Genomic DNA, 11704 nt, shown 5'->3' on the forward strand with positions numbered 1-11704 from the left:
TTAGAAAATTTAAAGTTTTGAATGAAGAAAAAAAAAAGAGTTGAAAGTAAAGTGATTGATGGCCTGAATAAAAAAAAAAAAATCTTTTTGCTCTTTTTTTTTATACCTTTTAATAGAAAACTGTTTTCTTGCCAATATAAAAAAAAAATCCTTTCAACCTTCCACAAATTTTTTCCCCTCCCTTCCTTCCTTCCCCCTCCCCTTCCCTTTTCTTTATATACCTCCCTTCATTTTTTCCTTTCCTTTTATTTCCTTCCTTTTACTTTTTTTATTCCTTTTTTTTTTCTTTTGGCATAAAAAAAAAAAAAAATTGGCTTTTAAATCAAGTCAAAAGGATAGAAAATAATGAAGTTATAAAAGAAATGACAATTTCAAGTATATATATATTTATATACGTAAGGGATGAATGATTTTTTTTGAGGGGGGTGACGGGGGAGGGATGTTTTACGAGGGTTCCAACTACTACCGTGTGAAAAATAATAGGAAATATTCTGTTTAAAATATTAAATAATTTTTTATTTTAAAAAAATTCACTACGACAATAATTATTTTATTAATTATTTAAATTATCATCATTATTATTATCATTATAATTATTATTATTATTTAATTAAACGTATTTGTTGTCTGTTAAAAAATTTAATTAAAAATTTTTAATATTTAATTGTTTAAACTTTGTTCATTACAACAACAACAACTATGCAAAAATAGTAAAATTATTATTATTAGTTTAACATTTACTAAGATCCTCGCCACCACCACCACCCCCGTTTCTTATCTGTTATTATTATTATCATCATTAGTTAATTATTAACTTTTTTTTTTTAAATAATTAAAAATTTAAAAAAATTTATTTAAACAATTTAAATAATATAACATCGACAGAATTATTTTTTCCTTTTTTTTTTTTAATGATGTTTTTTTTTTGCGTTGAAAATGAGAAACGAAATAGATAATGGAAGGGAAATAAAATGATGATAACAGGTTAACGAACTTTTTTATGACTCTATAAATAATAATAATAATAAAGTTAAAATAATACCGTAGTCGTAAAAAAAAAAAATTTTTTTTTTTTTTTTTTTTTTTTTTTACTCAATTGATTTTTCTTTGTTGAGCGAAGTAAAAAAAAATTTTTTTTTTTTTTTTTTTTTTATTCGTTTAAAAATCGCCATATTTTTTTTTTTTTACGTCTTGAATTCTTTTTCGATTTATGTTTTTTTTTTTTTAATGTTCTCGTAAATTCGAAAGCTTGAATTTTATTCGAAAAGGAAGTTAACAACGGTATTGACGTGACGTTTTCCGACATGTTTTTTTTTTCTGTCTATGTATCTATAAACGTGTTGTTTTGTTTTTTTCACTCCCAAAAATGATTCATAAATTAAAAAATTTTTTATTTTAGTCAATTTATTTCCGGTGTGTGCGAATAAATATCATCATCATCATTTTTTATAATAATAAAATAAGTGGTATAAAGTGAAATATAAAATTAATATTGACCCATTAAATATGGTTTTATAAGTAATAAATAATTTTGTTGTAGTTTTTAATTATTCAATGGAAAAGGTTTTCTCTTATTTCTCATTGTCAGGATAAAATTAAACTAACCGGAAACTGCCAAAGGTTTATCAATATAATAATTTAAATTTGAATTTTCATTTGCCTTTGTCATTGTTTGCATGAAAATGCATTTATCATTTCTTATTTGATAACAATAAAAACAGACAGACGATTTCTCTCTCTCTTTCTCTCTCTCTCTCTCTCTTTCTCCTTCTCTCTCACTCACTCACTCAAACATTTCCTCCCATTCGTTCGATAATTAATGACTTATTGGATTTTTAAATATCTAATTATAATTTAATTTTTTTTGTTTGTTTGTTTGTTTGTTTGTACGGAATAATTTTTCTCACGGGGAGTAAATGTTTCATTTTTTTAAATTAAATTTTATTTTAATTATTCTTTTTTATTGTGCGTCGTTGCCTTTAAAAACTTTCTTCTTTTTTTTTTTTTTTTTAACATGCAACATCGCTCACTAACGTCGTCGTGTAATTAGAAAACAAAAAAAAGTCAAAATAAAAAATTTTTTTCCGTTAAAAACGAATTTGAAAAACACATTCTCGTTTTTGAATTGTTTCGACCAATCAGAAAATTTAAAAAAGAAAATTATTCAATTTACGAGCCAATCAAAAACCGTAATAAAAAGTAAACAAACAAATTAATATTAAAAATTTATATTCACAACGAATGAACACATTAAAATAATAACATATAAATGCATACAGGTAATTAATTAATTATTATAATTTATTACCCGGGGACTAATTTTTTAATAAGTAAATAATTTTAAATAAAAGAATACATCAGAGATTTTTTTTTATTCATTTAATCGGGGCGGAGGAGAAGGAGGGGAGAAAAGAAAAAAATTAATTTTTAAATTTGTATTTTATTGAATGAAAAAAAATTTTTTTTTTTTTTTTTATCATTTACTCTTATCATCGTCTTCTGCTACATAAAAAAAAAATTAAAACGAGAAAAAAAACGTAGTTATTAATAATTGGAGTTTCTTTTCTTTTTTTTTCTTTTTTTACCTTTTTCCCGTGTAAAAAAAAAAAAATCATATTTGATTTTACTCCATTTTTAAAAACGTTTATGACGTATTTTTTTTTTCATTAAATAAAAATAAAATTTTTATTATGAAACGTTACTAAAAAAAAAAAAAATTTAATAAAAAAAGATTAAATACAGGTAAAAAAAAAAAAATCGATAATAAAAACGATTTACATTTTTTGTTGTTGTTGTTGTCGAAACGCTTTAGGTTACTCACAAATAAAAAAAAAGTTTTTTAATGTCTCCATTGTAATTCCAGGTTTCGTTCGTTATTATATTCCAGGTTCGTGAAGTTAATTTTTTTTTCAAAATGAAAATAACAAAAAAAAAAAATTTATGTTACCCTCAAAGGCAGAAACGATATAAATTTTCTAAAAAAAAAAAAAAAAATTTTTTTTTTTATTCTTTCTTTGACTTGTTATTTGTGAGTGATGACTTTTTTTTTTTAGGCATTAGAATGATGACAGTGATAAATATATCGTTATAAATTTTTTTTTTTTTTGAAGATTACACCTGGAAAAGCCTATTAAAATCGTAAAAAATTTTTATGAAATTCTCCTCCCTCCCCAAAAAATAAAAATTATTTTTGTATCAGTTTTATAACTATCGTTGTTATTGTCATTATCGTGACTAATTTTTTTTTATTGCGTTAATTCGTTTGAGACAAAAAAAATAGAAAACCCAAGTTGGAAATTATGAAAAGAAAATTTTTACTATTAACATAAAAAAAAAATCGATAAATTTATTTATTTAAAAGTAAAATGGTGACAAACGATTTATATAATAATAATAATAAAAACAATAACAATGGCCGCAATGTAGAACAATTAAAATTTAAAAAAACATTAAAAAAAATTTTTTTTCTCACTATAAAAATTATTAAGTTTATTTTCTCTATGAAATTTAATTTTTTTTGCGCGCTTTTTTTTAAATTTTCACGCTTTTCATGTACAAACACGTCAATCGTAAAATATTCGCAATAAAATGTAGACAAAAATCAAATTCTACGAAGTTATTCATTAAATATTATCGTGACAACTACTTGTTTCGTAAATACGTCGAAATTTTCCAGTATTCGTTCCAGGTTTCTATCCGATTCCTTAAGGATATGTGCTTAACTATCGGTGGTGGTAGTGGTGGTGGGGATGGGGGTGATGGTTGTGCCATAGGAAAACGTAAACCTACCACAAGTGCGATTTTTCCAGAACTTTTTTGGAATTCTTTAATGTAACAATCTAACTACCTATATCCGGTTTGCCAGCTGGAACGGTTTTGTCAGTTTGGATTTCTCGATCGTACCGAACCGTACGTTAACCGGAGTTGTAGAATGTGTTTGTATCATTCCCTGACTAGTCCATTCATTCCACATTCGCGACAGATATTCCAGTAAAAATCTTATAAAAACAGTGACGACGATGACGACGACGACAAATTTATATAAAACGTTAAAATAAATAAAATAAAACGTAATAATATCATATTTCTTTCGTCGATCCGCCATTTTTATTTTTATTTTTTATCATGTTATCAACACACTCGAAACATAACAATGATAAAAAAAAAGTAAAGAAAAAGAAAAGAAAAGAAAAACTTTTTAAGAAATTTCATTTGGAAAAAAAATATATATATTTACAATTCAAACTTTTTATAAAAAGGTTTTTTTTTATTTATATTGAAAATAATATAATATAATATATATTATTCTATAGTATATATATATTTTTATTCGTTCCAGTAAAAATTTTGAAAAAAATTTTATTATTTGAGGAAGAAGGGGAGGGAGGAGGGGAAAACCTTTTTAATTATTATTAAATTGTTTCAAGAAAATGTTTTAAAATTTCGTATAAATTTTTTATTTTTTTTATTAAACGTGGCCTGGAGAATAAAAATTTCCAGAGAGGAATAAACCAAAAGGCAAATTTGTTTCAAACAAAAAAAAAAAAAACTTTTTCTTATTATTATTATTATTATCATCATCGTTCTTTTTTTCTTTCCTTTCGATTCTCCAGAGGTATTTTTCGATTTTGAATATTTTTTTTTCTCTCTTTTTCTTTTTTTCCAGCGCGAGTTTTTTAACCCATATTTCCAAAACCTTTATTATATTCTTTTCTTTTTTTTTTCTATTCACTTTTCTTCTCCAGGGATACCAAAATAAAAATAAAAAAAATTAAATTGCCAAAATGTTCGGTAAGAAAACTTTAAAAAAAAAAAATTTTTTTTATAAACTTTATCAAAACGAAATCTTTTTACCGAATACAGTTTGATTTTTAAATCGTGTCTTCTGCTATTTTTTTTATTAATTTTCGAACCCGAGAGTTCAAAAGGTTATTATTATTATTATTTATATCATCAAATTCGAACGCGATTAGATTTTATGTATCTACCATCGGAGTTTAAAAAAATTTTTTCCAGGTCTCCACCCGATTTCTCAGAAATAAATGTTTTAATATTATTATCATTATCATTAACTTTGTCATTAATAATAATAATAATAATAAATTAACGATGAGTTGCAAAAAAGTATTTCACAAAGATTCCAGTGAAAAAAAAAAAATTTTATTACAAATACGTAAGAAGAGACTCCAGTCGAAGAAACAAAATTTCCAGTAAAGAAAAAAAAATTAGTGGACGAGGAAAGGGAAAGAGGGGGTAGGAAAATATTTTGATTTTATCAAACTTGAAAAATCCTGTGATAAAACCAAATTAGTTAGTTAAGTTAAATAATAATAATGAAAGAGAAAGAGAGAGAGAGAGAGAGAGAGAGAGAGAGAGAGAGAAAACCATCAATAGAAACATAACTGTGGAAAAGAAATCATCATTTCTTCATCATTCAAAAACTTTTTTTTTTTTTTTTTAATCTCGAATCATAAAACTTTTTTTTTCTTCTGCTTTTTTTTTTTTTATTTTCTTTACTTTCCTTCCTTTCCTTTTCTTCCCCTCAAAGTCACACGAAAGAAAAAATAAAACAAAAAAAACGAATAAAACTTATACTTAAAACAAGAATAAAAAAGTTAAAAACAAAAGTTTTTTTTTTTTAAACTTTTAATTTTAATTTTTTTTTTTTTGTTACCAACAGGAAAAAACCAAAAAAAAAAAAAATCACGTCGCAAATTTTTATATTCGCGCACACCTACACCCACGCACAAGCACATGAGCGTTCACCCACACGTGCACGCGCACGTAAATAAACAAAAAGTTTTACGCGTGAAATGTAATCGAATAGATCACCCAATGAATTAAAAAAATAATCAAATAAAAAAATTAAAACGCTCATGTTTACCTTATGATCACGAAACGTTTTTTAGAAAAAAAAGGAAAAAAGAAAAATTATCAAACACTTTTTAAACGCGGGTGATTTTTTACTCATAAGGAAAAATCGACACAAAACTTTTTTTTTAACGGTTTTTTTTTATTTTTATCGTTGACTTCCGGTCGTTTTTTTCTTTTCTTTTTTTATTCATTTAAAAATTTTTTTTTTTTTTTTTTTATAAACAATTTAAACTCGTTTTGAATTTTTTTTTTTTATTTTTTTGTTTCGTTTTCGAAAAAACTTAATAAAAAAAAAGTTCGAGAAAGAAATAATAATAATAATAATAAAATAAGTTTTTTTCTTTTTTTTTTTTTTATCTTTTCATAATCAAGAAGACACCTTTTTTGTTTTCGATTTGAAAATCCTTTTCCATCAATTTTCAAAGCCTTTTTTTTTTTTTCGATTAGAATTCGTGACATTTTTTTTTTCTATTCTTTTCATTCTCTTTCTCTTCTTCCTCCTCTTCCACCATTTTTCCCCATCTCCTTATTTGTTCGAGAAAAAGTTTTTTTTTTTTTTTTTTCCTTTTTTGCTTAGGTTTCTAGAGTTTTTAGAAAGAGGATTAGCTTTTTGTAAAACAAAAGATAGTTTTTAACATTTGATAATCGCATGGGAATGATTTTTAGCTTTTTAAGCAGAAATCGAGAGAAAGAAAATATTATTATTATTATTAATGTTTTCCAGATAGATTAGTGGAAACGCTTAGAATTTAATCTTCTTTTTCAAAACAGTAAAATAAAAAAATTTTTTCGTTATTATTATTTAAAGTTTCCTCTATGCGCGCCCAAAAAAAAAAGTAATAATAATAATAATAATTTTTTTTCCAGAAGAAAAAAAATCCCTGGAATTTTAAAAAAAAAAAAAAAAAAAAAACAAAATAACGTATGCGAATTAAATTTTTTGACGCTTTACTCTCGTATTTTTTTCTCTCTTTCTCTCTTCTTTTTTTTTTTTTTCTCCTTCCACGACGTTTTTTTTTTTTTATTAAAACTCTTGTCCGAATGTTTTTCATTCGTAAAACTTTTTCCTGTCATTTTATTCGTACTTTTTTTTTTTTTCTACGTTAGGTAAATTATTATTTATTTTTTCTCCCCCCCCCCCCCCCCTGAAACAACACGTGCGCGCGCGCAATTTAAATAATTTAAAATGTTAATTAAGTGTTCGGAGAAAGACTCAACGACCGACCAATCAGAATCGAGGATTTTATTTACTTACGTCATAACAAATCACTCGCACGTTACTCTATTGACGACCCCCGCATTTTTTTTTTAACTTAAAAGTCCTCCAGTTTGTCGCATAACTTTTTTTTTGGGGGAGGTATGGAGAGGGAGGGAAGGGGAGGGGAAAGGATCGGGGGTTTAAGTTATTAGTTATGTCGGGAAAATTATTTACCTTAGAAAATTGATTATTATTTAAAACAATAAAAAAACGTTGAATGTTTTATTATCGTTCGGTTGTTTGTTTTTGTTTTTTGTTTAAATTTTTAAAAGCGTTAACCATTTTTGTTTTTCCATATTCCTTTTTTCTTACCTTTTTGTTACCACTTTTATGATGTTATAACCGTTTTGCGGTTAACGTATCGTTCACACGAGTTTAAATTCTTTTCTCTCTTTTTCTCTCTAATTTTAAACCGACAACAAAAATATAAAAAAACTTTTTAGAATTTTTTTGTTTTTTTTGTTTTTGTTAACAATTTAATTTAACAAAATTATTTTGTAACATTGTTGTCGATTTATTTAAAATATGGCAAAGTTAAAAACTAATCCAACTAAAAATATATTATAACAAAGAAGAAGAAAAAGAAGAAGAAGAAGAAGAATATATTAACATTGGACCGCCACACGCGGTAATGTGAGATAAATTTTCGTCTTGCGGTTTTTACTTGTCTTCTCCATTAGAGGTTTTTTTTTTCTTTCTCTCTCTCTCTCTCTCTCTCTCTCTTTTCACGAAGAAGGGAAAAAGGTTTTGTCATGTTTTCCCCAAAAAAAAATTTTGCGAAACCTTATTATTGTTGTTAAAATAAATAAATAAATGTATTTTATTTTAAAACTTTTTTGTTTTTTTAATTGATAAAAAAATGATGACGTCATAAAACAAATATTAAAAAAAAAAGAATGGGTGAAAACCCATTCTTTCAAAAACGAAAAAGGAGAGAAAAAAGTCAAAGATTGAAAAAAACCTAAAAGAGGTTTCTAAATTGGGGGGGCGAAAAAAAAAAAACGAATGTGTTCGGGTTTTGAAAAAGTTGTTTCTGTTGTTGTAACTTAAAAGAAAATAAATCGAAAGTAAAAGAAAGAAAATGTGAGGAGGAGGAGGATTATGAAAAGAAAAAAAAATGTCGAAATATAAGAAGGAAAAGAAGAAGAAGTAAAAAGAGGGAGGAATGAGAGAAATGTTACGTTTTTGGTTGGAAAAGATGAAAGAAAAATTGTTGAAAAAGGAAAAAAAGAAAGAAAGAAAGGAAAAAATGATGGAGGGAGAGAAAAGTTGAAAGGGGAAGAAGAGGGGGGAGAAGGGAAGGGGATAAAAGAAGAAAAAGGTGAGAGAGTTTTTCTTACGGAATTATATTTCTTCGTTATGTTTTTTTTTTTTTTTTTTTTTTTGTTCATCGTCACATCTCTGGAGTCTCCAGTAAGTTAAAAAATTTTATTTATCAAAAATTAAAAACTTAGTAAACGTGACTTAAGAAAAAAAAAAAAAAGTGGCACTAAAATCATCTTGAAAGAAAAAAAAAAAAGAAAAAAGAAAATTCTAGAAAAAAATTTTTTATAAGAGAATAAGGATTAAAAAAAAAAAAGCAGAAGAAATAAATAAGAGATAGCTTTGTTGTTGTTGTTGTTTTTGTTGTTGTTTTTTAATCTTTTGTTTTTGATTCGTTAATTTATTCCTTTTTCTTATTCTATAATTTTTTAAATGGTGGTAATCTTGTTTATTATTATTATTTTTTCTTTTTTTCTTTCTTTATTCCACCCGTTATTAATACATTCATTCTTTTTTTCTCTTTTTTATTTTCCTCCCTTCGCGTGTACATTTTTTTCCTTTTCTTTTTTTTTCAGTACAACAACAACAACAAAAATTAATTAATTATTTAACTAAAACTTTTTTTTTTTTGATAATTGAGAATTTTATTAATAAAAAAAAAAAAAACTTTCTTTTTTTAAAGTAAATTCTTAATCAGTTCTTCTTCTAGATAATTAAATAAGATAATTTTTAATTAGTTTAAAATTTATTTAGTCATAACTAATAAAATGTATAATAAAATTTATGTAATACGCCCAAATTAATTTTTCTTTTTTTCTTTCTTTCTTTTTCCTTTCTGCTATTTCACGGTTTACGTATTTTATTACATACATAAATACATACTCGTAATTAATACTTAATGATAATGATAATAATAATAATAATAATCCTTCCTTTCCTTTCCTTTTTTCATCTTCGATTTTAATTAAGTGCGAACACGTTTGATTGATTATGTGGGAGAGGGGAAAAAGCTATAAAATATAGTTTTAGGGTAATAATTTAATTTTTTTTTTCGAAGGAAGGAAGGTGTCCCCTCGGGAGGGGGACACTCCCCCCTCCCCATTTTCTTACCGTTTAATTTTACTCGTTGAAAACGGCGAGTAAGATTGTGTAAATTATGTGAGTAACGAATGGCGTTTCTGACAAAAAAAAAAGTAATGAGATGTACTAATGTGATGATAATGATAATGATGATGATGATAATAATGATGATGATGATGATGATGATGATGATGATAATAATGATGATGATGATGATGATGATAATAGTTATGGATTTCACTTGATTTAAATAAGTTAATCACGTTCATTCTATAATGACGTAACAAACAACTTTTACATCAAAGCGCGTTTTATTTTTAAAATCGATCTATAATAATAATAATGATATTTTATAGAGTATAAAACAAATGCGTATTTAAATGCACGTAGAAACGAGAGGGAGAGGAGGGGGATGGGAAATTTCATTGTAAATATAAGTTATAAAGGAAAAGATAAACGTTTTTTTTTTTCTCATGTGCAAGTGACGTGAATACAAAAGGGCAAAATGTTTAAGTTTTTTTTTTAGTTATAAGATTAAGGATCGGTTTTTTTTTTTTTTTACGCTTTGTGCGAGAGAGAGAGAGAGAGATGGCGGGGGGAAGGGGAGAAAGAGAGGAGAGGTAGGGGGATATGAGAAGAAGTAAAGGAAGAAAGAGAATAAAAAAAAAAAAAAATGAAAACAATATTGTGTGCATTGGTTGTAAAAGCCCCTGATAGAGGGAAACAGATCAATATGGGGGAACAATGGAAACCAGAAGCACGACGACGACCTCTTGGAAAGTTCCAGAACGGAGATTGATTTTCTCTCTTTTTTAAAAAAACCGTCAACCGAATACTTGCCATTTTTTTTTTTTTTTCATTTTATAAAAACTCTTCACGCATACTCACGCCTTTTATTATTATTATTATTATTATTATTTTAAGTAAACGGAAAATTCGGACTTGTTTTTATTATTATTATTATTATTATACTTGTTGTTCCTTTTTTTTTCTGGTTATTTCGATTTCGTTTTTTTTTTTTTTCTGTTTTCCTTTTCGATTGACTATTTCAACGTTTTTATTTTATTTTTTTTCCTTTTTTTTAAACATTTTGATTTTTACTTTTTTTTTTTTAAATTTTCTTTTTCTCTTTTTCACTCTCTCTCTCTCTCTCTCACTTTTACGGAATATTCATTTTATTATTATTATTATTGTTACTTTTTTTAAAACTTTACCCGGAGACGATTATCTTCGATTTTTGAAATTTTCTTTTCTTTTTCCCTTTTTTTTCAAATTGAATGAACTTTTACTATTATTATTATTATTATTTTCCTCCATAACACGTACGTTGTTATTATTGTTATTATTATTATTATTATTATTATTATTATTATTATTATTTGATTTTTTTAGTCATTTTTAAAGTTTTCCGATGATTTGACAAAAAAAAAGAAATTTTAGCCTTCGTTTCATCTTCTTCGCTATAATTTATTACGATGTAACTAAATAATGGGTTTAATTTTTGAGTCTGCAACCGCTCCCGCCTCTTTCCTCCGTGCACATCCGCACACGCACACCCACACACCCTCACTTACTCACGGATACATTCATACATAAATAAATAAAGTGGCATTAAAACATATTTAACGTTATTAAGTCATTGCATATATGCAAATAAGATATTTTGTTTTCTAAAAGTTTAAACATTTATTATTATTATTATTTTATTTTAAATTTAAAGTTAAACGATTAATAATAATAATAATAATAATAATAATAATAATAATAATTAATTAGAAAAAGTAGATAAATAAATAATATTTTGAAATTCTTTTTGGTAAAAGGAGAGGGGAAGGTTAAAAGGAAAAAAAGTTCGAAAGGTGCGTTTTTAACGAACGATGCCAAAAAAAAAGAGAGAGAAAGAGAAAAAATGGGGGGGGGGGTATGATCAAATTTCATTATATTGAAAGTAAAATAAAGAAGAGACAAAAAAAAAGTGGAAGAATTTTTTTTCTTTCTTTCTTTCTTTCTTTTCTATTATTTCTTCTTCTTGTTTTATTATTTTTCTTTCTTGACTATTTTTCCTTTTAAATCTTTTTTTCCCTTTTTTTTCCTTTTTTTTTTTCTTCATCTCTTTTTATTTTATCTAACTATCTATCTATATATCTATCTATTCATCTACATCTTTTTCTATCTTTTTCTCTCTCTTTAGTTTTTTTTTTTTTTTTATCTTTTATTTTTTGATTCTTT

The sequence above is a fragment of the Pediculus humanus genome, genomic scaffold, assembly GCF_000006295.1.
Source record: "Pediculus humanus corporis 1103172108285 genomic scaffold, whole genome shotgun sequence".
NCBI classification, from domain to species: domain Eukaryota; kingdom Metazoa; phylum Arthropoda; class Insecta; order Psocodea; family Pediculidae; genus Pediculus; species Pediculus humanus.